The following is a 22,804-nucleotide window of genomic DNA, read 5'->3' on the forward strand; positions in this document are numbered from 1 at the left end:
TCTCAAAACTATTTTGTGAAACATGAGGACAGTATAGTGATACTGCCAGCAGGGAGCACCAGAGAGCTGAACCGACAGTGTACAGTTTCTTAAACTTTCACCAACACAAACACGCACGCTCACTCAGATCATGGGAGGACGTCAAAAATCACCACCCATTCTCTGACACTTTAACCGTTAACCTTGGTTCAAACATTTAACATCACACGCACACGCAGGGTATTTCAGATAATTAATGAATTCAGATGTCACAATGATCGTTTTACATGGAATAGGAGTCCTACTGAATCAATTACTGCCGTTTATATCTAACAATGATTGTTTTGCTAAAGTGTAACGTCGAGCCTCAGCAGCTTTCTCACTCCTATGTGCTACGTATTAAACCTGGTTTTGCGCCTGCACTAATTGCTTACGGCCATACCTACCCTGAACACGCCCTGATCTCGTCTGATCTCGGAAGCTAAGCAAGGTCGGGCCTGTTAGTACTTGGATGGGAGACCGCCTGGGAATACCAGGTGCTGTAAGCTTTTCTTTTTCAACTCGAGCTCATTGACTCCGTGGCGTACCGTGACCTGATGTTTACTGCCAACCGCTTTGGAGGATTTAAGCAACATACAAAAACTGACAACGTCTCTCAAAACTATTTTTGTGAAACATGAGGACAGTATAGTGATACTGCCAGCAGGGAGCACCAGAGAGCTGAAACGACAGTTGTACATTTCTTAAACTTTCACCAACACAACCACGCACGCTCACTTCAGATCATGGGAGGACGTCAAAATATCACCACCCATTCTCTGACACTTTACCGTTAACCTTGGTTCAAACATTTAACATCACACGCACACGCAGTGTATTTCAGATAATTAATGAATTCAGATGTCCACAATGATCGTTTACATGGATAAGGAGTCCTACTGAATCAATTACTGCCGTTTATATCTAACTAATGATTGTTTTTTGTAAAAGTGTAACGTCGAGCCTCAGCAGCTTTCTCACTCCTTATCTGCTACTGTATAAAACCTGGTTTTGCGCCTGCAGTAATTGCGTACGGCCATACCACCCTGAACACGCCCGATCTCGTCTGATCTCGGAAGCTAAGCAGGGTTGGGCCTGGTTAGTACTTGGATGGGAGTCCGCCTGGGAATACCAGGTGCTGTAAGCATTTTTCTTTTCAACTCGAGCTCATTGACTCCGTGGCCTACCGTGGCGTACCGTGACCTGATGTTTACTGCCAACCGCTTTGGAGGATTTAAGCAACATACAAAAACTGACAACGTCTCTCAAAACTATTTTTGTGAAACATGAGGACTGTATAGTGATACTGCCAGCAGGGAGCACCAGAGAGCTGAACCGACAGTTGTACATTTCTTAAACTTTCACCAACACAAACACGCACGCTCACTTCAGATCATGGAGGACGTCAAAAAATCACCACCCATTCTCTGACACTTTAACCGTTAACCTTGGTTCAAACATTTAACATCACACGCTCACCGCAGTGTATTTCAGATAATTAATGAATTCAGATGTCACAATGATCGTTTACATGGATAAGGAGTCCTACTGAATCATTTACTGCCGTTTATATCTAACTAATGATTGTTTTTGTAAAAGTGTAACGTCAAGCCTCAGCAGCTTTCTCACTCCTTATGTGCTACTGTATAAAACCTGGTTTTGCGCCTGCACTAATTGCTTGCGGGCATACCACCCTGAACACGCCCGATCTCGTCTGATCACGGAAGCTAAGCAGGGTCGGGCCTGGTTAGTACTTGGATGGGAGACCTCCTCAGAAGCCCAGGTTGCTGTAAGTAGTGACGGGTGTCACCAAAAGAAAAAAACACGCCCGATCTCGTCTGATCTCGGAAGCTAAGCAGGGTCGGGCCTCCTTAGTACTTGGATGGGAGACCGCCTGGGAATACCAGGTGCTGTAAGCTTTTTCTTTTTCAACTCGAGCTCATTGCCTCCGTGGCCTACCGTGGCGTACCGTGACCTGATGTTTACTGCCATCCGCTTTGGAGGATTTAAGCAACATACAAAAACTGACAACGTCTCTCAAAACTATTTTTGTGAAACATGAGGACAGTATAGTGATACTGCCAGCAGGGAGCACCAGAGAGCTGAACCGACAGTTGTACATTTCTTAAACTTTCACCAACACAAACACGCACGCTCACTTCAGATCATGGGAGGACGTCAAAAAATCACCACCCATTCTCTGACACTTTAACCGTTAACCTTGGTTCAAACATTTAACATCACACGCACACGCAGTGTATTTCAGATAATTAATGAATTCAGATGTCACAATGATCGTTTACATGGATAAGGAGTCCTACTGAATCAATTACTGCCGTTTATATCTAACTAATGATTGTTTTTGTAAAAGTGTAACGTCAAGCCTCAGCAGCTTTCTCACTCCTTATGTGCTACTGTATAAACCTGGTTTTGCGCCTGCACTAATTGCTTACGGCCATACCACCCTGAACACGCCCGATCTCGTCTGATCTCGGAAGCTAAGCAGGGTCGGGCCTGGTTAGTACTTGGATGGGAGACCGCCTGGGAATACCAGGTGCTGTAAGCTTTTTCTTTTTCAACTCGAGCTCATTGCCTCCGTGGCCTACCGTGGCGTACCGTGACCTGATGTTTACTGCCAACCGCTTTGGAGGATTTAAGCAACATACAAAAACTGACAACGTCTCTCAAAACTATTTTTGTGAAACATGAGGACAGTATAGTGATACTGCCAGCAGGGAGCACCAGAGAGCTGAAACGACAGTTGTACATTTCTTAAACTTTCACCAACACAAACACGCACGCTCACTTCAGATCATGGGAGGACGTCAAAAAATCACCACCCATTCTCTGACACTTTAACCGTTAACCTTGGTTCAAACATTTAACATCACACGCTCACAGCAGTGTATTTCAGATAATTAATGAATTCAGATGTCACAATGATCGTTTACATGGATAAGGAGTCCTACTGAATCAATTACTGCCGTTTATATCTAACTAATGATTGTTTTTGTAAAAGTGTAACGTCAAGCCTCAGCAGCTTTCTCACTCCTTATGTGCTACTGTATAAAATCTGGTTTTGCGCCTGTACTAATTGCTTGCGGCCATACCAACCTGAACACGCCTGATCTCGTCTGATCTCGGAAGCTAAGCAGGGTCGGGCCTGGTTAGTACTTGGGTGGGAGACCGCCTGGAATACCAGGTGCTGTATACTTTTTCTTTTTCAACTCGAGCTCATTGCCTCCGTGGCCTACCGTGGTGTACCGTGACCTGATGTTTACTGCCAACCGCTTTGGAGGATTTAAGCAACATACAAAAACTGACAACGTCTCTCAAAACTATTTTTGTGAAACATGAGGACAGTATAGTGATACTGCCAGCAGGGAGCACCAGAGAGCTGAAACGACAGTTGTATATTTCTTAAACTTTCACCAACACAAACACGCACGCTCACTTCAGATCATGGGAGGACGTCAAAAAATCACCACCCATTCTCTGACACTTTAACCGTTAACCTTGGTTCAAACATTTAACATCACACGCACACGCAGTGTATTTCAGATAATTAATGAATTCAGATGTCACAATGATCGTTTACATGGATAAGGAGTCCTACTGAATCAATTACTGCCGTTTATATCTAACTAATGATTGTTTTTGTAAAAGTGTAACGTCAAGCCTCAGCAGCTTTCTCACTCCTTATGTGCTACTGTATAAAACCTGGTTTTGCGCCTGCACTAATTGCTTACGGCCATACCACCTGAACACGCCCGATCTCGTCTGATCTCGGAAGCTAAGCAGGGTCGGGCCTGGTTAGTACTTGGATGAGAGACCGCCTGGGAATACCAGGTGCTGTAAGCTTTTTCTTTTTCAACTCGAGCTCATTGACTCCGTGGCCTACCGTGGCGTACCGTGACCTGATGTTTACTGCCAACCGCTTTGGAGGATTTAAGCAACATACAAAAACTGACAACGTCTCTCAAAACTAGTTTTTGTGAAACATGAGGACAGTATAGTGATACTGCCAGCAGGGAGCACCAGAGAGCTGAACCGACACTTGTACATTTCTTAAACTTTCACCAACACAAACACGCACGCTCACTTCAGATCATGGGAGGACGTCAAAAAATCACCACCCATTCTCTGACACTTTAACCGTTAACCTTGGTTCAAACATTTAACATCACACGCACACGCAGTGTATTTCAGATAATTAATGAATTCAGATGTCACAATGATCGTTTACATGGATAAGGAGTCCTACTGAATCAATTACTGCCGTTTATATCTAACCAATGATTTTTTTTCTAAAAGTGTAACGTCGAGCCTCAGCAGCTTTCTCACTCCTACTGTATAAAACCTGGTTTTGCGCCTGCACTAATTGCTTACGGACATACTACCCTGAACACGCCCGATCTCGTCTGATCTCGGAAGCTAAGCAGGGTCGGGCATGGTTAGTACTTGGATGGGAGACCGCCTGGGAATAACAGGTGCAGTAAGCTTTTTCTTTTTCAACTCGAGCTCATTGACTCCGTGGCGTACCGTGACCTGATGTTTACTGCCAACCGCTTTGGAGGATTTAAGCAACATACAAAAACTGACAACGTCTCTCAAAACTATTTTTGTGAAATATGAGGACAGTATAGTGATACTGCCAGCAGGGAGCACCAGAGAGCTGAACCGACAGTTGTACATTTCTTAAACTTTCACCAACACAAACACGCACGCTCACTTCAGATCATGGGAGGACGTTAAAAAATCACCACCCATTCTCTGACACTTTAACCGTTAACCTTGGTTCAAACATTTAACATCACACGCACACGCAGTGTATTTCAGATAATTAATGAATTCAGATGTCACAATGATCGTTTACATGGATAAGGAGTCCTACTGAATCAATTACTGCCGTTTATATCTAACTAATGATTGTTTTTGTAAAAGTGTAACGTCGAGCCTCAGCAGCTTTCTCACTCCTTATGTGCTACTGTATAAAACCTGGTTTTGCGCCTGCACTAATTGCTTACCGCCATACCACCCTGAACACGCCCGATCTCGACTGATCTGGGAAGCTAAGCAGGGTCGGGCCTGGTTAGTACTTGGATGGGAGACCGCCTGGGAATACCAGGTGCTGTAAGCTTTTTCTTTTTCAACTCGAGCTCATTAACTCCGTGGCGTACCGTGACCTGATGTTTACTGCCTACGGCTTTGGAGGATTTAAGCAACATACAAAAACTGACAACGTCTCTCAAAACTATTTTTGTGAAACATGAGGACAGTATAGTGATACTGCCAGCAGGGAGCACCAGAGAGCTGAACCGACAGTTGTGCATTTCTTAAACTTTCACCAACACAAACACGCACGCTCACTTCAGATCATGGGAGGACGTCAAAAAATCACCACCCATTCTCTGACACTTTAACCGTTAACCTTGGTTCAAACATTTAACATCACACGCACACGCAGTGTATTTCAGATAATTAATGAATTCAGATGTCACAATGATCGTTTACATGGATAAGGAGTCCTACTGAATCAATTACTGCCGTTTATATCTAACTAATGATTGTTTTTGTAAGAGTGTAACGTCGAGCCTCAGCAGCTTTCTCACTCCTTATGTGCTACTGTATAAAACCTGGTTTTGCGCCTGCACTAATTGCTTACCGCCATACCACCCTGAACACGCCCGATCTCGACTGATCTGGGAAGCTAAGCAGGGTCGGGCCTGGTTAGTACTTGGATGGGAGACCGCCTGGGAATACCAGGTGCTGTAAGCTTTTTCTTTTTCAACTCGAGCTCATTAACTCCGTGGCGTACCGTGACCTGATGTTTACTGCCTACGGCTTTGGAGGATTTAAGCAACATACAAAAACTGACAACGTCTCTCAAAACTATTTTTGTGAAACATGAGGACAGTATAGTGATACTGCCAGCAGGGAGCACCAGAGAGCTGAACCGACAGTTGTGCATTTCTTAAACTTTCACCAACACAAACACGCACGCTCACTTCAGATCATGGGAGGACGTCAAAAAATCACCACCCATTCTCTGACACTTTAACCGTTAACCTTGGTTCAAACATTTAACATCACACGCACACGCAGTGTATTTCAGATAATTAATGAATTCAGATGTCACAATGATCGTTGACATGGATAAGGAGTCCTACTGAATCAATTACTGCCGTTTATATCTAACTAATGATTGTTTTTGTAAAAGTGTAACGTCGAGCCTCAGCAGCTTTCTCACTCCTTATGTGCTACTGTATAAAACCTGGTTTTGCGCCTGCACTATTTGCTTATGGCCATACCACCCTGAACACGCCCGATCTCGTTTGATCTCAGAAGCTAAGCAGGGTCGGGCCTGGTTAGTACTTGGATGGGATACCGCCTGGGAATACCAGGTGCTGTAAGCTTTTTCTTTTTCAACTCGAGCTCATTGCCTCCGTGGCCTACCGTGGCGTACCGTGACCTGATGTTTACTGCCAACCGCTTTGGAGGATTTAAGCAACATACAAAAACTGACAACGTCTCTCAAAACTATTTTTGTGAAACATGAGGACAGTATAGTGATACTGCCAGCAGGGAGCACCAGAGAGCTGAACCGACAGTTGTACATTTCTTAAACTTTCACCAACACAAACACGCACGCTCACTTCAGATCATGGGAGGACGTTAAAAAATCACCACCCATTCTCTGACACTTTAACCGTTAACCTTGGTTCAAACATTTAACATCACACGCACACGCAGTGTATTTCAGATAATTAATGAATTCAGATGTCACAATGATCGTTTACATGGATAAGGAGTCCTACTGAATCAATTACTGCCGTTTATATCTAACTAATGATTGTTTTTGTAAGAGTGTAACGTCGAGCCTCAGCAGCTTTCTCACTCCTTATGTGCTACTGTATAAAACCTGGTTTTGCGCCTGGCACTAATTGCTTACGGCCATACCACCCTGAACACGCCCGATCTCGTCTGATCTCGGAAGCTAAGCAGGGTCGGGCCTGGTTAGTACTTGGATGGGAGACCGCCTGGGAATACCAGGTGCTGTAAGCTTTTTCTTTTTCAACTCGAGCTCATTGACTCCGTGGCGTACCGTGACCTGATGTTTACTGCCTACCGGCTTTGGAGGATTTAAGCAACATACAAAAACTGACAACGTCTCTCAAAACTATTTTTGTGAAACATGAGGACAGTATAGTGATACTGCCAGCAGGGAGCACCAGAGAGCTGAACCGACAGTTGTACATTTCTTAAACTTTCACCAACACAAACACGCACGCTCACTTCAGATCATGGGAGGACGTCAAAAAATCACCACCCATTCTCTGACACTTTAACCGTTAACCTTGGTTCAAACATTTAACATCACACGCACACGCAGTGTATTTCAGATAATTAATGAATTCAGATGTCACAATGATCGTTTACATGGATAAGGAGTCCTACTGAATCAATTACTGCCGTTTATATCTAACTAATGATTGTTTTTGTAAAAGTGTAACGTCGAGCCTCAGCAGCTTTCTCACTCCTTATGTGCTACTGTATAAAACCTGGTTTTGCGCCTGCACTAATTGCTTACGGCCATACCACCCTGAACACGCCCGATCTCGTTTGATCTCCGAAGCTAAGCAGGGTCGGGCCTGGTTAGTACTTGGATGGGAGACCGCCTGGGAATACCAGGTGCTGTAAGCTTTTTCTTTTTCAACTCGAGCTCATTGCCTCCGTGGCCTACCGTGGCGTACCGTGACCTGATGTTTACTGCCAACCGCTTTGGAGGATTTAAGCAACATACAAAAACTGACAACGTCTCTCAAAACTATTTTTGTGAAACATGAGGACAGTATAGTGATACTGCCAGCAGGGAGCACCAGAGAGCTGAACCGACAGTTGTACATTTCTTAAACTTTCACCAACACAAACACGCACGCTCACTTCAGATCATGGGAGGACGTCAAAAAATCACCACCCATTCTCTGACACTTTAACCGTTAACCTTGGTTCAAACATTTAACATCACACGCACACGCAGTGTATTTCAGATAATTAATGAATTCAGATGTCACAATGATCGTTTACATGGATAAGGAGTCCTACTGAATCAATTACTGCCGTTTATATCTAACTAATGATTGTTTTTGTAAAAGTGTAACGTCGAGCCTCAGCAGCTTTCTCACTCCTTATGTGCTACTGTATAAAACCTGGTTTTGCGCCTGCACTAATTGCTTACGGCCCTACCACCCTGAACACGCCCGATCTCGTTTGATCTCGGAAGCTAAGCAGGGTCGGGCCTGGTTAGTACTTGGATGGGTGACCGCCTGGGAATACCAGGTGCTGTAAGCTTTTTCTTTTTCAACTCGAGCTCATTGCCTCCGTGGCCTACCGTGGCGTACCGTGACCTGATGTTTACTGCCAACCGCTTTGGAGGATTTAAGCAACATACAAAAACTGACAACGTCTCTCAAAACTATTTTTGTGAAACATGAGGACAGTATAGTGATACTGCCAGCAGGGAGCACCAGAGAGCTGAACCGACAGTTGTACATTTCTTAAACTTTCACCAACACAAACACGCACGCTCACTTCAGATCATGGGAGGACGTCAAAAAATCACCACCCATTCTCTGACACTTTAACCGTTAACCTTGGTTCAAACATTTAACATCACACGCACACGCAGTGTATTTCAGATAATTAATGAATTCAGATGTCACAATGATCGTTTACATGGATAAGGAGTCCTACTGAATCAATTACTGCCGTTTATATCTAACTAATGATTGTTTTTGTAAGAGTGTAACGTCGAGCCTCAGCAGCTTTCTCACTCCTTATGTGCTACTGTATAAAACCTGGTTTTGCGCCTGCACTAATTGCTTACGGCCATACCATCCTGAACACGCCCGTTCTCGTTTGATCTCGGAAGCTAAGCAGGGTCGGGCCTGGTTAGTACTTCGATGGGACACCGCCTGGGAATACCAGGTGCTGTAAGCTTTTTCTTTTTCAACTCGAGCTCATTGCCTCCGTGGCCTACCGTGGCGTACCGTGACCTGATGTTTACTGCCAACCGCTTTGGAGGATTTAAGCAACATACAAAAACTGACAACGTCTCTCAAAACTATTTTTGTGAAACATGAGGACAGTATAGTGATACTGCCAGCAGGGAGCACCAGAGAGCTGACCCGACAGTTGTACATTTCTTAAACTTTCACCAACACAAACACGCACGCTCACTTCAGATCATGGGAGGACGTCAAAAAATCACCACCCATTCTCTGACACTTTAACCGTTAACCTTGGTTCAAACATTTAACATCACACGCACACGCAGTGTATTTCAGATAATAAATGAATTCAGATGTCACAATGATCGTTTACATGGATAAGGAGTCCTACTGAATCAATTACTGCCGTTTATATCTAACTAATGATTGTTTTTGTAAAAGTGTAACGTCGAGCCTCAGCAGCTTTCTCACTCCTTATGTGCTACTGTATAAAACCTGGTTTTGCGCCTGCACTATTTGCTTACGGCCATACCACCCTGAACACGCCCGATCTCGTCTGATCTCGGAAGCTAAGCAGGGTCGGGCCTGGTTAGTACTTGGATGGGAGACCGCCTGGGAATACCAGGTGCTGTAAGCTTTTTCTTTTTCAACTCGAGCTCATTGCCTCCGTGGCCTACCGTGACCTGATGTTTACTGCCAACCGCTTTGGAGGATTTAAGCAACATACAAAAACTGACAACGTCTCTCAAAACTATTTTTGTGAAACATGAGGACAGTATAGTGATACTGCCAGCAGGGAGCACCAGAGAGCTGAACCGACAGTTGTACATTTCTTAAACTTTCACCAACACAAACACGCACGCTCACTTCAGATCATGGGAGGACGTCAAAAAATCACCACCCATTCTCTGACACTTTAACCGTTAACCTTGGTTCAAACATTTAACATCACACGCACACGCAGTGTATTTCAGATAATTAATGAATTCAGATGTCACAATGATCGTTTACATGGATAAGGAGTCCTACTGAATCAATTACTGCCGTTTATATCTAACTAATGATTGTTTTTGTAAGAGTGTAACGTCGAGCCTCAGCAGCTTTCTCACTCCTTATGTGCTACTGTATAAAACCTGGTTTTGCGCCTGCACTAATTGCTTACGGCCATACCACCCTGAACACACCCGATCTCGTCTGATATCGGAAGCTAAGCAGGGTCGGGCCTGGTTAGTACTTGGATGGGAGACCGCCTGGGAATACCAGGTGCTGTAAGCTTTTTCTTTTTCAACTCGAGCTCATTGACTCCGTGGCGTACCGTGACCTGATGTTTACTGCCAACCGCTTTGGAGGATTTAAGCAACATACAAAAACTGACAACGTCTCTCAAAACTATTTTTGTGAAACATGAGGACAGTATAGTGATACTGCCAGCAGGGAGCACCAGAGAGCTGAACCGACAGTTGTACATTTCTTAAACTTTCACCAACACAAACACGCACGCTCACTTCAGATCATGGGAGGACGTCAAAAAATCACCACCCATTCTCTGACACTTTAACCGTTAACCTTGGTTCAAACATTTAACATCACACGCACACGCAGTGTATTTCAGATAATTAATGAATTCAGATGTCACAATGATCGTTTACATGGATAAGGCAAGGCAAGGCAAGGCAAGGCAACTTTATTTATATAGCACTTTTCATACACAAGGCAGACTCAAAGTGCTTCACATATAAACATTGTTATTCATTAAAAAAGAAAAGAAAACATATGCAAAGAAATTAGTAAAATAGAAAGTTAAAAAGGCTTTTTAGTAAGTAAAATTGAAAGTGAGTTAAAAAGGCATTTTAGTAAAATAAAGCTAAAGTATTTAAGATTTAGCAGAAAGCTAAAGCAAACATAAAAGTCTTCAATCTTGTTTTGAAGGTGCTCAGAGTTGGGGCAAGTCTTAAATCCTCAGGGAGTTTATTCCAGCTATTTGTTGCATAGTAACTAAATCCTGCTTTCCCATGTTTCGTGTTTACTCGGGGGATAATTAACAGATTGGTCTCAGAAGATCTTAGTGTTCTAGAAGGCTTATGTAGTGGAAGCATATCAGTTAAATATTTTGGGCCTAAACCATGTAGGGATTTATAGGTTAGCAACATGATTTTAAAATCAATTCTCGGACCTACAGGAAGCCAATGTAACGATTTAAGAATTGGTGTAATATGTTCAAATTTTTTGGTCTTTGTTAATACTCTAGCAGCAGCATTCTGAACAAGCTGAAGCTTCCTTAGAGTTTGTTTTGGGAGACCTGTAAGGAGACCATTGCAGTAATCAAGCTTACTAGTGATAAAGGCATGTACAAGTTTTTGTAAGTCTTCTGTGGACATGAGCCCTCTAAGTCTTGCTACATTTTTAAGGTGATAATATGCAGATTTTGTAACTGATTTGATGTGACTTTCGAAATGTAAATCAGAATCCATGATAACCCCTAGGTTTCTGGCTTTGATTGAGGTTTTCAGGGACAGAGAGTGAAGGTGTTGGGTTACTTTAAGCCTTTCCGTTTTAGCACCAAATACAATTATCTCTGTTTTATCCTCATTTAGCTGAAGGAAATTTCGGCACATCCAGTCTTTCACTTGCTCAATGCACTGGCACAGCAGATCTATGGGCCGATAGTCATTTGGTGATAGCGATACATAGATTTGCGTGTCATCAGCATAGCAATGATGGTCAATATTGTTATTATGCATGATTTGCCCTAGTGGGAGCATGTAGATGTTGAATAAAGAGGGTCCTAAGATCGAACCTTGTGGGACTCCACACATCACGTTGGTTGATTCTGATACAAAGTCGCCGATGGAAACAAAGTAGTTCCTATTTTGTAGGTAGGATCTGAACCAATTTAAGACTGTGCCTGAAAGCCCCACCCAGTTTTCTAACCTGTCCAAAAGTATTGTATGGTCTACAGTGTCGAATGCAGCACTGAGGTCTAGTAGCATTAGTATTGAGGTTTTTCCAGAGTCTGTGTTAAGACGGATGTCGTTTACAACTTTAATGAGGGCGGTCTCAGTGCTGTGCCGGGGTCGAAATCCTGATTGGAAGGTGTCATAACAACCAGTTGATGCCAGGAAGTGATTAAGTTGCTGGAGGACAACTTTCTCAATGATTTTACTTATGAAGGGCAGATTTGATATTGGTCTGTAGTTGTTAATAATAGAGGTATCTAGGCTCCGCTTTTTAAAAGGGGTTTAATAACTGCAGTTTTCAGGGCTTTTGGGAAGTTGCCTGACTGGAGAGAGTTGTTAACTATCTGCAATATGTCTATTGCTAGGCAGTCAAAAACATTCTTAAAGAGGTTGGTAGGTAAAGAATCAAGGCAACAGGTGGATGGCTTTAGTTGTGTAACAGTTTCCACAAGAGTTTTAGAGTCAATAACATTAAAGCATGCCATCCCTGCCACGTTACTTTTGCCTGAACAGGGTGGTAGTCCAACATTTTTGTTTGAAGTGGAGATATTGATGGCGCGTCTGATGCCTTCAATTTTATCAGTATAAAAAGCTGCAAACTCATTGCATTTCTGCGTGGAATGGAGATCAGGTGGAATTTGTGTTGGGGGGTTGGTCAGTCTGTCAACAGTTGCAAATAGGGTTTTTGCATTATTATTATTGGATTTAATGATATTGGAGAAAATGTTTCTCTAGCACTTTTTAAGTCTGAATTGTAGGCACGGAGGCTCTCTTTGTAGATATCATGGTGAATTTGAAGTTTTGTTTTACGCCAGATGCGTTCAACCTTCCTGCATTCTTTTTTCTGTGCTGTTACAGAGGCAGCTTTTCTCCAGGGTGCCTTTTGCTTTCCAGAAATCGTTTTAACCTTATAAGGTGCAATGACATCCATGATTTTCAAAATTTTCAAATTAAAGTTTTCTACAAGATCATCAGCAGAACATGGGTTGAGAGGTGGTAGTAAGGAGATGGCCTTTCTAAAAAGTACATACGATTCTTCATTGATATACCGTTTTTGACAGTATTTGATTTTGTCTGTATGTCGGGAATAAACGATATATTAAAGAAAACACAAAAGTGGTCAGACAAGGAAGGATCAGTCACAGAGAGATCAGAAACATTGAGGCCCTTTGTGATAACCAGGTCTAGAGTGTGGCCCTTACAATGAGTAGTCTCTTTCACATGTTGGGACAGTTCAAATGTGTCCAAAATGGTAAAAAGTTTTTTTGCACACTTGTCATTCAAATCATCAGTATGAAAATTGAAGTCACCAGTTATAACTAGACAGTCAAAGTCTGTGGAGATGCTAGACAATAATTCTGTGAATTCATCGAAAAAATTTGCAGAGTATGTGGGTGGCCTGTAAATAATTAATAGGAGAACTCTGGGGGAGCATTTCAATACAGCACAAAGGTATTCGAATGATGAAAAATCACCAAATAACATCTGTTTCCCCTGAAAATCATTTTTAAATATAACAGCAACCCCTCCACCTCTTTTTCCAGATCTACATGCATCAAAAAAGTTATAGTTGGGAGGAGCTGTCTCTATCAGAACGGTTGCACTGTTATTTTGTTCCAGCCATGTTTCAGTTAAAAACATAAAATCCAGTTTAGAGGTGGTAATAAAATCATTAACTAAAAATGATTTGTTATTAAGAGACCTAACATTAAGTAGACCCATCTTGATGGTGTTGTTGATAGGCTTTAAGGTTGTTTTGGTTTGGAGGAAATATGCATGAGATTTGTGAGGTTAGCAGTGTGTCTACGTTTCCCTTTGTTTACTCTCTTAGTGGTTACAGCAGGAATGCAAAAGTTGCCATGTTTTGACATAGGCAACCTTGGGTTCAGCAGATTATGCGAAACGTCCTTTATACTTTGTCTACGGCTGAACCCTTTTTTGTCTCAGTAATACTCAGGACTACTATCAGTACAGGGGGCGGGGGGCTGGGGCGCCCTCCGCTTTGGTGTTATCAGCCTGTGGGAATGACCTGGCGATGCTATCATTGACACAGATGCAAGTTTGATGCCTACATATTCCTGTTTCTTAAATTCAGCTGGAAAATCGCAAAGGGAGGAGACAGTGGAGCTGGAGTTGTTGTGGCTATGGGAGAGATGAGGAGGGGGTGGCCGTTCCTCGCCAAGCCAGCATCAGCGATGGGGGAGGGCACGGTGTCCATGGTGTCGGGCAGGCTGTTGTCTCTCTTCAAGGTCTTTGGTCTGTAATGCAGAGGAGGGGGGAGGCCGTTCCTCGTCAAGCCAGCATCAGCGATTGGGGAAGGCACAGTGTTGATGGTGTCGGGCGGGCTGTTGTCTCTCTTCAAGGTCTGTGGGCTGTCTGCTATCTGTGTGTCAGATAGTGGCAGAGTAGATGTGTGGGGGAGGCTGTAGTCTCGCTTCTTCTCAACCAGTGCTCTGATTGCGGCCTGTGCGTCAGACCATGGCAAGATTGTGGCCTGTGCGTAAAGCGAGAAGAGAAGATTGTCCCTCAACAGTTTTGAGCCTAACCTGTTTGGGTGTAGGCCATCTGCTCTGAAAAGATATTTGCGCCCCCAGAATAAGTTGAAATTGTCAATAAAGCCCCTTCCTCTTTCATTGCAGACTCTGGAAAGCCATGTATTCAGTGCAAGTAGACGACTGAATCTGTTTATTCCCCTGTCAACTGATGGTATGGGTCCACTGATGAATGAGTTGATGTGTATTTTGTCCAGTGTATCCAATAGATCAGTGTAATCCCTCTTCAGAAGTTCTGACTGTTCTCTTTGAACATCATTAAATCCTGCATGCACAATAATCTGTGAGATTTTGGGGTTCTCCAATATGACTTTGGCTAGTTTATGGTTGATATCACTAACAATTCCATTTGGGAAGAAGCATGTTTTGATCTTCTTACCGGTTATATCCTTGATGGTTGAGTCTCCTATAATCAGAGTGTCTGGTTCATCTGCTTCCTCTGAGATGGGCCCTTGTTGGACGGTGGCAGACACACGCGCAGCCCGCCTCCGTGGCGACTGGTTGTTCCATGTCTGTCCGTACCGTCTGTCCGGACACATTTCAGGGGTCAGGGGTGCACAGGTGGCCGAGGCATGCGCAGCTCGCCTCCATGGCGACTGGTTCATGTTCCGTCTCTGTCCGCACTGCCCGTCCGGACGCATCTCGGGGCTCAGGGGTGCATGGGTGGCAGGCTCGTTCGTGGACTCTTGAAGTGGCAGGAACCGGTTCTTCAGTGGCAGGGTTAATTTCAGTGACGGGCTAATCCGGCTGATAACTTTAGCTTTGGGTAGTTTAGCATTTGGCGTTGAGTGATCTTGTTGATTCACTTTGGTATGTTGTTTTGGCTTAGCGCCGACTCTGTGCCAGTGAAACGCAGCTGGAACTGTCTCTCTCTTGTCCAGCTTCGGGAAGGATACAGTGTAGCTTTGATCATCTTGCTGTATCTGAGTGAGCTCAGCAAACTCACCCATCGGCACTGTATCCTGTAGGGGTCCTTTGCATTTTTCTAATGCTGCTAGTCTCGTTTCAATTAAAGCCACCCTCTGTTGCATTTTGGTGCAGTCTGTCAAGGAGTCCTACTGAATCAATTACTGCCGTTTATATCTAACTAATGATTGTTTTTGTAAGAGTGTAACGTCGAGCCTCAGCAGCTTTCTCACTCCTTATGTGCTACTGTATAAAACCTGGTTTTGCGCCTGCACTAATTGCTTACGGCCATACCACCCTGAACACGCCCGATCTCGTCTGATCTCGGAAGCTAAGCAGGGTCGGGCCTGGTTAGTACTTGGATGGGAGACCGCCTGGGAATATCAGGTGCTGTAAGCTTTTTCTTTTTCAACTCGAGCTCATTGACTCCGTGGCGTACCGTGACCTGATGTTTACTACCTACGGCTTTGGAGGATTTAAGCAACATACAAAAACTGACAACGTCTCTCAAAACTATTTTTGTGAAACATGAGGACAGTATAGTGATACTGCCAGCAGGGAGCACCAGAGAGCTGAACCGACAGTTGTACATTTCTTAAACTTTCACCAACACAAACACGCACGCTCACTTCAGATCATGGGAGGACGTCAAAAAATCAACACCCATTCTCTGACACTTTAACCGTTAACCTTGGTTCAAACATTTAACATCACATGCACACGCAGTGTATTTCAGATAATTAATGAATTCAGATGTCACAATGATCGTTTACATGGATAAGGAGTCCTACTGAATCAATTACTGCCGTTTATATCTAACTAATGATTGTTTTTGTAAAAGTGTAACGTCGAGCCTCAGCAGCTTTCTCACTCCTTATGTGCTACTGTATAAAACCTGGTTTTGCGCCTGCACTAATTGCTTACGGCCATACCACCCTGAACACGCCCGATCTCGTTTGATCTCGGAAGCTAAGCAGGGTCGGGCCTGGATAGTACTTGGATGGGTGACCGCCTGGGAATACCAGGTGCTGTAAGCTTTTTCTTTTTCAACTCGAGCTCATTGCCTCCGTGGCCTACCGTGGCGTACCGTGACCTGATGTTTACTGCCAACCGCTTTGGAGGATTTAAGCAACATACAAAAACTGACAACGTCTCTCAAAACTATTTTTGTTAAACATGAGGACAGTATAGTGATACTGCCAGCAGGGAGCACCAGAGAGCTGAAACGACAGTTGTACATTTCTTAAACTTTCACCAACACAAACACGCACGCTCACTTCAGATCATGGGAGGACGTCAAAAAATCACCAACCATTCTCTGACACTTTAACCGTTAACCTTGGTTCAAACATTTAACATCACACGCACACGCAGTGTATTTCAGATAATTAATGAATTCAGATGTCACAATGATCGTTTACATGGATAAGGAGTCCTACTGAATCAATTACTGCCGTTTATATCTAACTAATGATTGTTTTTGTAAAAGTGTAACGTCGAGCCTCAGCAGCTTTCTCACTCCTTATGTGCTACTGTATAAAACCTGGTTTTGCGCCTGCACTAATTGCTTACGGCCATAACACCCTGAACACGCCCGATCTCGTCTGATCTCGGAAGCTAAGCAGGGTCGGGCCTGGTTAGTACTTGGATGGGAGACCGCCTGGGTATACCAGGTGCTGTAAGCTGTTTCTTTTTCAACTCGAGCTCATTGACTCCGTGGCCTACCGTGGCGTACCGTGACCTGATGTTTACTGCCAACCGCTTTGGAGGATTTAAGCAACATACAAAAACTGACAACGTCTCTCAAAACTATTTTTGTGAAACATGAGGACAGTATAGTGATACTGCCAGCAGGGAGCACCAGAGAGCTGAACCGACAGTTGTACATTTCTTAAACTTTCACCAACACAAACACGCACGCTCACTTCAGATCATGGGAGGACGTCAAAAAATCACCACCCATTCTCTGACACTTTAACCGTTAACCTTGGTTCAAACATTTAACATCACACGCACACGCAGTGTATTTCAGATAATTAATGAATTCAGATGTCACAATGATCGTTTACATGGATAAGGAGTCCTACTGAATCAATTACTGCCGTTTATATCTAACTAATGATTGTTTTTGTAAAAGTGTAACGTCAAGCCTCAGCAGCTTTCTCACTCCTTATGTGCTACGGTTTAAAACCTGGTTTTGCGCCTGCATTAATGCTTACGGCCATACCACCCTGAACACGCCCGATCTCGTCTGATCTCGGAAGCTAAGCAGGGTCGGGCCTGGTTAGTACTTGGATGGGAGACCGCCTGGGAATACCAGGTGCTGTAAGCTTTTTCTTTTTCAACTCGAGCTCATTGACTCCTGTGGCCTACCGTGGCGTACCGTGACCTGATGTTTACTGCCAACCGCTTTGGAGGATTTAAGCAACATACAAAAACTGACAACGTCTCTCAAAACTATTTTTGTGAAACATGAGGACAGTATAGTGATACTGCCAGCAGGGAGCACCAGAGAGCTGAACCGACAGTTGTACATTTCTTAAACTTTCACCAACACAAACACGCACGCTCACTTCAGATCATGGGAGGACGTCAAAAAATCACCACCCATTCTCTGACACTTTAACCGTTAACCTTGGTTCAAACATTTAACATCACACGCACACGCAGTGTATTTCAGATAATTAATGAATTCAGATGTCACAATGATCGTTTACATGGATAAGGAGTCCTACTGAATCAATTACTGCCGTTTATATCTAACTAATGATTGTTTTTGTAAAAGTGTAACGTCGAGCCTCAGCAGCTTTCTCACTCCTTATGTGCTACTGTATAAAACCTGGTTTTGCGCCTACACTAATTGCTTACGGCCATACCACCCTGAACACGCCCGATCTCGTCTGATCTCGGAAGCTAAGCAGGGTCGGGCCTGGTTAGTACTTGGATGGGAGACCGCCTGGGTATACCAGGTGCTGTAAGCTTTTTCTTTTTCAACTCGAGCTCATTGACTCTGTGGCCTACCGTGGCGTACCGTGACCTGATGTTTACTGCCAACCGCTTTGGAGGATTTAAGCAACATACAAAAACTGACAACGTCTCTCAAAACTATTTTTGTGAAACATGAGGACAGTATAGTGATACTGCCAGCAGGGAGCACCAGAGAGCTGAACCGACAGTTGTACATTTCTTAAACTTTCACCAACACAAACACGCACGCTCACTTCAGATCATGGGAGGACGTCAAAAAATCACCACCCATTCTCTGACACTTTAACCGTTAACCTTGGTTCAAACATTTAACATCACACGCACACGCAGTGTATTTCAGATAATTAATGAATTCAGATGTCACAATGATCGTTTACATGGATAAGGAGTCCTACTGAATCAATTACTGCCGTTTATATCTAACTAATGATTGTTTTTGTAAGAGTGTAACGTCGAGCCTCAGCAGCTTTCTCACTCCTTATGTGCTACTGTATAAAACCTGGTTTTGCGCCTGCACTAATTGCTTACGGCCATACCACCCTGAACACGCCCGATCTCGTCTGATCTCGGAAGCTAAGCAGGGTCGGGCCTGGTTAGTACTTGGATGGGAGACCGCCTGGGAATACCAGGTGCTGTAAGCTTTTTCTTTTTCAACTCGAGCTCATTGACTCCGTGGCGTACCGTGACCTGATGTTTACTGCCAACCGCTTTGGAGGTTTTAAGCAACATACAAAAACTGACAACGTCTCTCAAAACTATTTTTGTGAAACATGAGGACAGTATAGTGATACTGCCAGCAGGGAGCACCAGAGAGCTGAACCGACAGTTGTACATTTCTTAAACTTTCACCAACACAAACACGCACGCTCACTTCAGATCATGGGAGGACGTCAAAAAATCACCACCCATTCTCTGACACTTTAACCGTTAACCTTGGTTCAAACATTTAACATCACACGCACACGCAGTGTGTTTCAGATAATTAATGAATTCAGATGTCACAATGATCGTTTACATGGATAAGGAGTCCTACTGAATCAATTACTGCCGTTTATATCTAACTAATGATTGTTTTTGTAAGAGTGTAACGTCGAGCCTCAGCAGCTTTCTCACTCCTTATGTGCTACTGTATAAAACCTGGTTTTGCGCCTGCACTAATTGATTACGGCCATACCACCCTGAACACGCCCGATCTCGTCTGATCTCGGAAGCTAAGCAGGGTCGGGCCTGGTTAGTACTTGGATGGGAGAACGCCTGGGAATACCAGGTGCTGTAAGCTTTTTCTTTTTCAACTCGAGCTCATTGACTCCGTGGCGTACCGTGACCTGATGTTTACTGCCAACCGCTTTGGAGGATTTAAGCAACATACAAAAACTGACAACGTCTCTCAAAACTATTTTTGTGAAACATGAGGACAGTATAGTGATACTGCCAGCAGGGAGCACCAGAGAGCTGAACCGACAGTTGTACATTTCTTAAACTTTCACCAACACAAACACGCACGCTCACTTCAGATCATGGGAGGACGTCAAAAAATCACCACCCATTCTCTGACACTTTAACCGTTAACCTTGGTTCAAACATTTAACATCACACGCACACGCAGTGTATTTCAGATAATTAATGAATTCAGATGTCACAATGATCGTTTACATGGATAAGGAGTCCTACTGAATCAATTACTGCCGTTTATATCTAACTAATGATTGTTTTTGTAAGAGTGTAACGTCGAGCCTCAGCAGCTTTCTCACTCCTTATGTGCTACTGTATAAAACCTGGTTTTGCGCCTGCACTATTTGCTTACGGCCATACCACTCTGAACACGCCCGATCTAGTCTGATCTCGGAAGCTAAGCAGGGTCGGGCCTGGTTAGTACTTGGATGGGAGACCGCCTGGGAATACCAGGTGCTGTAAGATTTTTCTTTTTCAACTCGAGCTCATTGACTCCGTGGCGTACCGTGACCTGATGTTTACTGCCAACCGCTTTGGAGGTTTTAAGCAACATACAAAAACTGACAACGTCTCTCAAAACTATTTTTGTGAAACATGAGGACAGTATAGTGATACTGCCAGCAGGGAGCACCAGAGAGCTGAACCGACAGTTGTACATTTCTTAAACTTTCACCAACACAAACACGCACGCTCACTTCAGATCATGGGAGGACGTCAAAAAATCACCACCCATTCTCTGACACTTTAACCGTTAACCTTGGTTCAAACATTTAACATCACACGCACACGCAGTGTATTTCAGATAATTAATGAATTCAGATGTCACAATGATCGTTTACATGGATAAGGAGTCCTACTGAATCAATTACTGCCGTTTATATCTAACTAATGATTGTTTTTGTAAGAGTGTAACGTCGAGCCTCAGCAGCTTTCTCACTCCTTATGTGCTACTGTATAAAACCTGGTTTTGCGCCTGCACTAATTGATTACGGCCATACCACCCTGAACACGCCCGATCTCGTCTGATCTCGGAAGCTAAGCAGGGTCGGGCCTGGTTAGTACTTGGATGGGAGACCTGCCTGGGAATACCAGGTGCTGTAAGCTTTTTCTTTTTCAACTCGAGCTCATTGACTCCGTGGCCTACCGTGGCGTACCGTGACCTGATGTTTACTGCCTACCGGCTTTGGAGGATTTAAGCAACATACAAAAACTGACAACGTCTCTCAAAACTATTTTTGTGAAACATGAGGACAGTATAGTGATACTGCCAGCAGGGAGCACCAGAGAGCTGAACCGACAGTTGTACATTTCTTAAACTTTCACCAACACAAACACGCACGCTCACTTCAGATCATGGGAGGACGTCAAAAAATCACCACCCATTCTCTGACACTTTAACCGTTAACCTTGGTTCAAACATTAACATCACACGCACACGCAGTGTATTTCAGATAATTAATGAATTCAGATGTCACAATGATCGTTTACATGGATAAGGAGTCCTACTGAATCAATTACTGCCGTTTATATCTAACTAATGATTGTTTTTGTAAAAGTGTAACGTCGAGCCTCAGCAGCTTTCTCACTCCTTATGTGCTACTGTATAAAACCTGGTTTTGCGCCTGCAATAATTGCTTACGGCCATACCACCCTGAACACGCCCGATCTCGTTCTGGTCTCGGAAGCTAAGCAGGGTCGGGCCTGGTTAGTACTTGGATGGGAGACCGCCTGGAATACCAGGTGCTGTAAGCTATTTCTTTTTCAACTCGAGCTCATTGCCTCCGTGGCCTACCGTGGCGTACCGTGACCTGATGTTTACTGCCAACCGCTTTGGAGGATTTAAGCAACATACAAAAACTGACAACGTCTCTCAAAACTATTTTTGTGAAACATGAGGACAGTATAGTGATACTGCCAGCAGGGAGCACCAGAGAGCTGAACCGACAGTTGTACATTTCTTAAACTTTCACCAACACAAACACGCACGCTCACTTCAGATCATGGGAGGACGTCAAAAAATCACCACCCATTCTCTGACACTTTAACCGTTAACCTTGGTTCAAACATTTAACATCACACGCACACGCAGTGTATTTCAGATAATTAATGAATTCAGATGTCACAATGATCGTTTACATGGATAAGGAGTCCTACTGAATCAATTACTGCCGTTTATATCTAACTAATGATTGTTTTTGTAAGAGTGTAACGTCGAGCCTCAGCAGCTTTCTCACTCCTTATGTGCTACTGTATAAAACCTGGTTTTGCGCCTGCACTAATTGATTACGGCCATACCACCCTGAACACGCCCGATCTCGTCTGATCTCGGAAGCTAAGCAGGGTCGGGCCATGGTTAGTACTTGGATGGGAGACCGCCTGGGAATACCAGGTGCTAGTAAGCTTTTTCTTTTTCAACTCGAGCTCATTGACTCCGTGGCGTACCGTGACCTGATGTTTACTGCCAAGCGCTTTGGAGGATTTAAGCAACATACAAAAACTGACAACGTCTCTCAAAACTATTTTTGTGAAACATGAGGACAGTATAGTGATACTGCCAGCAGGGAGCACCAGAGAGCTGAACCGACAGTTGTACATTTCTTAAACTTTCACCAACACAAACACGCACGCTCACTTCAGATCATGGGAGGACGTCAAAAAATCACCACCCATTCTCTGACACTTTAAACCGTTAACCTTGGTTCAAACATTTAACATCACACGCACACGCAGTGTATTTCAGATAATTAATGAATTCAGATGTCACAATGATCGTTTACATGGATAAGGAGTCCTACTGAATCAATTACTGCCGTTTATATCTAACTAATGATTGTTTTTGTAAAGTGTAACGTCGAGCCTCAGCAGCTTTCTCACTCCTTATGTGCTACTGTATAAAACCTGGTTTTGCGCCTGCACTAAT

General features: G+C 43.7%; 25 non-coding genes and 2 pseudogenes across 25 annotated transcripts; all 27 read left to right on the forward strand.

Annotated features, from left to right (window-relative positions):
- The first annotated feature begins 407 nt into the window (after positions 1-407).
- LOC130396067 (5S ribosomal RNA) lies at positions 408-527 on the forward strand (annotated as a pseudogene).
- Positions 528-1,046: 519 nt separating this feature from the next.
- LOC130400897 (5S ribosomal RNA) lies at positions 1,047-1,165 on the forward strand. Its single transcript, XR_008903366.1, has one exon. It is a non-coding gene; the product is annotated as a 5S ribosomal RNA (ribosomal RNA).
- A 529-nt stretch (positions 1,166-1,694) lies between these two features.
- LOC130395924 (5S ribosomal RNA) lies at positions 1,695-1,814 on the forward strand. Its single transcript, XR_008898916.1, has one exon. It is a non-coding gene; the product is annotated as a 5S ribosomal RNA (ribosomal RNA).
- A 651-nt stretch (positions 1,815-2,465) lies between these two features.
- LOC130399468 (5S ribosomal RNA) lies at positions 2,466-2,584 on the forward strand. Its single transcript, XR_008901978.1, has one exon. It is a non-coding gene; the product is annotated as a 5S ribosomal RNA (ribosomal RNA).
- A 530-nt stretch (positions 2,585-3,114) lies between these two features.
- Positions 3,115-3,232, forward strand: LOC130396070 (5S ribosomal RNA; annotated as a pseudogene).
- Positions 3,233-3,761: 529 nt separating this feature from the next.
- LOC130395489 (5S ribosomal RNA) lies at positions 3,762-3,879 on the forward strand. The gene has a single exon (XR_008898540.1). It is a non-coding gene; the product is annotated as a 5S ribosomal RNA (ribosomal RNA).
- Positions 3,880-4,401: 522 nt separating this feature from the next.
- Positions 4,402-4,520, forward strand: LOC130395879 (5S ribosomal RNA). The gene has a single exon (XR_008898881.1). It is a non-coding gene; the product is annotated as a 5S ribosomal RNA (ribosomal RNA).
- A 519-nt stretch (positions 4,521-5,039) lies between these two features.
- LOC130395669 (5S ribosomal RNA) lies at positions 5,040-5,158 on the forward strand. Its single transcript, XR_008898697.1, has one exon. It is a non-coding gene; the product is annotated as a 5S ribosomal RNA (ribosomal RNA).
- Positions 5,159-5,677: 519 nt separating this feature from the next.
- Positions 5,678-5,796, forward strand: LOC130395671 (5S ribosomal RNA). Its single transcript, XR_008898699.1, has one exon. It is a non-coding gene; the product is annotated as a 5S ribosomal RNA (ribosomal RNA).
- A 519-nt stretch (positions 5,797-6,315) lies between these two features.
- Positions 6,316-6,434, forward strand: LOC130394587 (5S ribosomal RNA). The gene has a single exon (XR_008897731.1). It is a non-coding gene; the product is annotated as a 5S ribosomal RNA (ribosomal RNA).
- A 530-nt stretch (positions 6,435-6,964) lies between these two features.
- Positions 6,965-7,083, forward strand: LOC130399470 (5S ribosomal RNA). The gene has a single exon (XR_008901979.1). It is a non-coding gene; the product is annotated as a 5S ribosomal RNA (ribosomal RNA).
- Positions 7,084-7,603: 520 nt separating this feature from the next.
- Positions 7,604-7,722, forward strand: LOC130401073 (5S ribosomal RNA). The gene has a single exon (XR_008903534.1). It is a non-coding gene; the product is annotated as a 5S ribosomal RNA (ribosomal RNA).
- Positions 7,723-8,251: 529 nt separating this feature from the next.
- LOC130400262 (5S ribosomal RNA) lies at positions 8,252-8,370 on the forward strand. The gene has a single exon (XR_008902738.1). It is a non-coding gene; the product is annotated as a 5S ribosomal RNA (ribosomal RNA).
- A 529-nt stretch (positions 8,371-8,899) lies between these two features.
- Positions 8,900-9,018, forward strand: LOC130395151 (5S ribosomal RNA). Its single transcript, XR_008898239.1, has one exon. It is a non-coding gene; the product is annotated as a 5S ribosomal RNA (ribosomal RNA).
- A 529-nt stretch (positions 9,019-9,547) lies between these two features.
- LOC130399472 (5S ribosomal RNA) lies at positions 9,548-9,666 on the forward strand. The gene has a single exon (XR_008901981.1). It is a non-coding gene; the product is annotated as a 5S ribosomal RNA (ribosomal RNA).
- A 519-nt stretch (positions 9,667-10,185) lies between these two features.
- LOC130400003 (5S ribosomal RNA) lies at positions 10,186-10,304 on the forward strand. The gene has a single exon (XR_008902491.1). It is a non-coding gene; the product is annotated as a 5S ribosomal RNA (ribosomal RNA).
- A 5,420-nt stretch (positions 10,305-15,724) lies between these two features.
- Positions 15,725-15,843, forward strand: LOC130399789 (5S ribosomal RNA). Its single transcript, XR_008902288.1, has one exon. It is a non-coding gene; the product is annotated as a 5S ribosomal RNA (ribosomal RNA).
- Positions 15,844-16,362: 519 nt separating this feature from the next.
- On the forward strand, positions 16,363-16,481 carry LOC130399521 (5S ribosomal RNA). Its single transcript, XR_008902027.1, has one exon. It is a non-coding gene; the product is annotated as a 5S ribosomal RNA (ribosomal RNA).
- A 529-nt stretch (positions 16,482-17,010) lies between these two features.
- On the forward strand, positions 17,011-17,129 carry LOC130394756 (5S ribosomal RNA). The gene has a single exon (XR_008897884.1). It is a non-coding gene; the product is annotated as a 5S ribosomal RNA (ribosomal RNA).
- Positions 17,130-17,657: 528 nt separating this feature from the next.
- LOC130399473 (5S ribosomal RNA) lies at positions 17,658-17,776 on the forward strand. Its single transcript, XR_008901982.1, has one exon. It is a non-coding gene; the product is annotated as a 5S ribosomal RNA (ribosomal RNA).
- Positions 17,777-18,306: 530 nt separating this feature from the next.
- LOC130400427 (5S ribosomal RNA) lies at positions 18,307-18,425 on the forward strand. The gene has a single exon (XR_008902909.1). It is a non-coding gene; the product is annotated as a 5S ribosomal RNA (ribosomal RNA).
- A 529-nt stretch (positions 18,426-18,954) lies between these two features.
- Positions 18,955-19,073, forward strand: LOC130399474 (5S ribosomal RNA). The gene has a single exon (XR_008901983.1). It is a non-coding gene; the product is annotated as a 5S ribosomal RNA (ribosomal RNA).
- A 519-nt stretch (positions 19,074-19,592) lies between these two features.
- On the forward strand, positions 19,593-19,711 carry LOC130394519 (5S ribosomal RNA). The gene has a single exon (XR_008897669.1). It is a non-coding gene; the product is annotated as a 5S ribosomal RNA (ribosomal RNA).
- Positions 19,712-20,230: 519 nt separating this feature from the next.
- LOC130394843 (5S ribosomal RNA) lies at positions 20,231-20,349 on the forward strand. The gene has a single exon (XR_008897962.1). It is a non-coding gene; the product is annotated as a 5S ribosomal RNA (ribosomal RNA).
- A 519-nt stretch (positions 20,350-20,868) lies between these two features.
- Positions 20,869-20,988, forward strand: LOC130394503 (5S ribosomal RNA). Its single transcript, XR_008897655.1, has one exon. It is a non-coding gene; the product is annotated as a 5S ribosomal RNA (ribosomal RNA).
- A 529-nt stretch (positions 20,989-21,517) lies between these two features.
- Positions 21,518-21,636, forward strand: LOC130395206 (5S ribosomal RNA). The gene has a single exon (XR_008898288.1). It is a non-coding gene; the product is annotated as a 5S ribosomal RNA (ribosomal RNA).
- Positions 21,637-22,165: 529 nt separating this feature from the next.
- Positions 22,166-22,286, forward strand: LOC130395870 (5S ribosomal RNA). The gene has a single exon (XR_008898874.1). It is a non-coding gene; the product is annotated as a 5S ribosomal RNA (ribosomal RNA).
- The last annotated feature ends 518 nt before the right edge of the window (positions 22,287-22,804 follow it).

The sequence above is a fragment of the Gadus chalcogrammus genome, chromosome 12 (genome assembly GCF_026213295.1).
Source record: "Gadus chalcogrammus isolate NIFS_2021 chromosome 12, NIFS_Gcha_1.0, whole genome shotgun sequence".
NCBI lineage: Eukaryota > Metazoa > Chordata > Actinopteri > Gadiformes > Gadidae > Gadus > Gadus chalcogrammus.